The sequence below is a fragment of the Trachurus japonicus genome, chromosome 2 (assembly GCF_045865225.1).
Source record: "Trachurus japonicus isolate A0001 chromosome 2, Traja_1.0".
Lineage (NCBI taxonomy): Eukaryota > Metazoa > Chordata > Actinopteri > Carangiformes > Carangidae > Trachurus > Trachurus japonicus.
In genome coordinates, this window is record NC_140908.1 from 15,151,773 (window position 1) to 15,156,135 (window position 4,363).

Consider the following 4,363-nt stretch of genomic DNA (forward strand, 5'->3'; position numbering starts at 1 on the left):
AAAATGTTGAACTATCCCTTTAAGTTAGGATGTCTTGTCAAAGCCTATTATTATTAATTAAAGACCAAAGCCAGGGCTCTAACTAACAGACAGGTTAGAGTCCTGGTTGACAGCCTCAGTGTAAGGAAGGGGGGGAGTGATACAACAAAGAGTCGTCGTGGTGACCACAGTTGGTCATATAGGCTGAATCTGTGACCACAGTTGGTCATATAGGCTGAATCTTTGACCACAGTTGGTCATAGGGTGAATCTGTGACCACAGTTGGTCATAGGGTGAATCTGTGACCACAGTCGGTCTTATAGGGGGAATCTGTGACCACAGTCGGTCATATAGGCTGAATCTGTGACCACAGTCGGTCATAGGGGGAATCTGTGACCACAGTTGGTCATATAGGCTGAATCTGTGACCACAGTCGGTCATATAGGGGAATCTGTGACCACAGTTGGTCATATAGGCTGAATCTGTGACCACAGTTGGTCGTAGGCTGAATCTGTGACCACAGTTGGTCGTAGGCTGAATCTGTGACCACAGTTGGTCATAGGGTGAATCTGTGACCACAGTTGGTCATATAGGGGGAATCTGTGACCACAGTTGGTCATAGGCTGAATCTGTGACCACAGTTGGTCATAGGCTGAATCTGTGACCACAGTCGGTCATAGGGTGAATCTGTGACCACAGTCGGTCTTATAGGGGGAATCTGTGACCACAGTCGGTCATATAGGCTGAATCTGTGACCACAGTCGGTCATAGGGGGAATCTGTGACCACAGTTGGTCATATAGGGGGAATCTGTGACCACAGTTGGTCATAGGGTGAATCTGTGACCTATGACCAGGAAATAACTGGTCATGTGATACTCTGACTCTGTGAGCCTAACGGTGCCCGGGACATGCCACTAAAAACCACGGTGCTCAGACCACCACAGTTCACCACTGAGCCAGTCTTCTTCGATCCATTGTTTTCTCATCTTCATGATGTCGGACCGGACCTAGGCTGAATGATGATGGAGGACAGAACGAACCTGAACCTTCCTCTGGTTGTTTTTCGCCTTCACCACCGGGGTGGGTCACTCTGGTTACAGTACGAGTGCCTGAAATACTGCAGTACTTATGTTGTTGAAGTAAAATCTCAGTCATGTTGAAGGTTTTGAACAAAAAAAAAAGGAAAAAGGAGGAGGAGGGGTGGTGGTGGATTGTGTCCAAATGTCATTGAGCCCAGATCAGGTCTCAGCTGTTTTGACATTACTTTGTACCTCCATTTTGTAATGTTGAAGATGCTGCTGCTCACCCGGGGCTCGAGTCTGTGGCCCGGTGAAGGTTAAAAGATGAAAAGGTCAACTTGAACTTGATCTTTTGGAAAGGGAAGCAGTTTTCATTAAAATGGTTTTGAGTCAACGGATACGTTCAAAGATACAAACTGATGAAAGGCTACAAGTATTCAGTGTTGTGAAAACATGCTCAATAAAGATGACTGCTTTTTTTCCAATTCCTGTTGCCGTATAAACCCTGATTCCAATTCACAGGTGCTTTTTCACTGATTCCAGTCCCACCAAATACCCACATCAATAACATTAGCTTAGCGTAAGTCTAAGAATTCAAGGTTAGCAACATGGTAACATAATAATTCAGTGCTGACATAGGGCATTTTAGCTTATTATTAGCATGCATATATTTAAATAAGCCAATTAGAAATAAGCAGCCGAGGTTGACCAATTGTTTCTTTTGGTCATTAGCCAAACCAAATAACAGCCTTTTATAATGTTACTGATTACCAGGGCCGTTGCTAGGAATTCTGGGCCCCTTTAAAGAATACTAAAGTGGGCCCCTCCCCCCTAACTTTTCCAGTTTTTTTTCTGTATTATCATTTTTTATTTAGCCTACTTTGTTTTGATGCTAATGCAGCATTACTATGAGTATTATACTATATATTCTATATAGTAATCAATCACTACAGTTTATTTCCTAAACTGACTAGAATTAGAGTTTAGAGCTTAAATCTTAGATGAACCAACCTGAAAATAAAAGAATATCCACCACATCCTCAAATGAATGTACAATAAGACTGATGTACATAGTAAAAGTATTTTTTTATTATGAACATTTGAAAACAAGCATTTTTATACATCTGCAGAAAGTCGACCCTGCAAAAAGTTGTTGAAAATAGATCAAGGTGCATCACTTACATTTTTTAAATGATGACACAAACAAGACAAATGAATTGACCTTCAAATATATTCTTGTTAAACTGAATTTCATGGCGGTGATAGAACCAGGATTTCCCCCAATTGCTGTTTTATTGCTCATTTAAATAATTTGTTTATTGGTGTGAAGATAACACACCTTTCAGTTCTGACATTTTTTGATACCTTTTGTTACTCAGTGCTAACGTTTTATTTTTCTACAAAAAACATTTTACAGTGTAACAAAATTGTGACTGTTCAGAGGACAAGTAAGAATCAGACTAATAGTGTGTTCCCCATTGCAATACCACACAGCTTCTTATTAATATTCAGTATTTATGTGCCTAATCTATGCATACCCGTATTTATATGCAGAAATAAGATGTCATTTTGGTGCGTAGGGGAGAGTGGGGTAAGATGAGCCAGTGGGTAAGTTGACCCACCCCTTGTTTCCAGGAAACTATAGGAAAAAGTTAGCATGTGACCAAATATTAGGGAGGCAGGCATCATTTCATGGAGTCTGTGAAGATTAGAACCACGTGAGTAAAGTGGTTCAACATTTATGACCAAAAAAATTGAATTTTGTCGATCATAAGTTTCATGAGAATTGTGTTTAGACCAAAAGAGATGATTGTAAATGTGTTTTATACATGGGTTGTGGTATCTATGAGCTACAACATGAGGTAGTAAACCTAGCATGAAACTGCACCATTTTAGCTGTGAAAGTAATAAACCCAAGCTAAGGTAGCTGTGGGGTAAGTTGATCCACCTATCCTATACACTTAATGAATGTATTTTTGGCTGTATATGTCCAAATGATTAAATCAAGATTCTGTATGTTTGTGATTACAGTAAGTATGTTCCTATAAACAGGAAAAGTTGTTTATAGTGTAGCCTACCAAACTTTACTTTCAAAGAAAAATATCTGGGATTCTTCCCAAGATGCCACGTAATTACAAAACTCCCCAAATCTCAGTGAGTTGGTGGCTCAGCAGGAAGTCCCTGCAGTTTGTGTTCACCTGTAACCTGGACAGATGAAATATTAAGTAAAGGGGGAGGTAGGAGATGGATGGAAGGAAAGAAGGGGGGGTTGATCAATTTACCCCACTCCTATGGTCAACTTGAGTCATGAGTCACAAGACCACTTTTTTTTGAACATGCTATATTTTAAGAACAGTTATATTTACACTCATTCTGTTAATTTGTAGGGATGCAAAACATCCTGAAACATATGCAGATGTGTTAGTTAGCAACAAAACTACAATTGTCTTGATGTAGTGATCCTGAATACAAAAAGTGGCTCAACTTACCCCACTCTCCCCTACCCGTATTTATATGCAGAAATAAGATGTCATTTTGGTGCGTATACAGAGTAATGGAAGAGTCTCTAAGCTTGGCGGTACCAAGCCACGCTCTATTCCAGGGCTTCTCAACTAGTCTCACTCTGGGCTCCACATCTTCCCATGGTCATTAAGTTGCGACCCACTTTCATAGAATTCAAACCAAGAATTTTTTTTTAAAGCCTTTAAAAACTCATTTTGCTCTTTATTGGTTGGTTTCAGGACCATGACAACTGCATGTACGGAAGTGAATAAAAAAATATCAAACTGCACAAAATGGAGACCAACAAAACGATATATTTGACTTCTAATGCATCTCTGCATTCAGAGCATGTTCACTAAAGTGGATAAATATCAAATTGCACAAAATAAAGACCCACAAAACAAAACAAAACAAGGTATTTTCACTGCATTCATAAGAAGCTGAGGAGGAGCATTACAACTGCATGTGTTCACGTGTCTTGTGTGCCTTTCAAAATAAGTTATTTTTCAAAATAAAAGACATGTCCAACATCAGATGTGCATTAAATATTATTTACTTTTTTGACCAGCTGTCTGCGATCCACTTTTGGGTCCCGACCCACCAGTTGAGAACCACTGCTCTATTGAAGAGTTCATTTGCAAAAGCAGATAAACGCCATTTTGAAAAAAATTAGCTGAGGCTTTGTAATTATTCTTTGCATAGTGTTGTTTTCAATAAAACTTTATTTTTTGAAATATGTCTGTTTTGTTACATCTCACAGTCACTCAACTTTGGTTTGACTGATATCACCTTATGCAAATAAAAAATGAAGATTCTAGAATTTTTTTAAAACGGAGTTATCTGCTTTTGCAAATGAACTCTT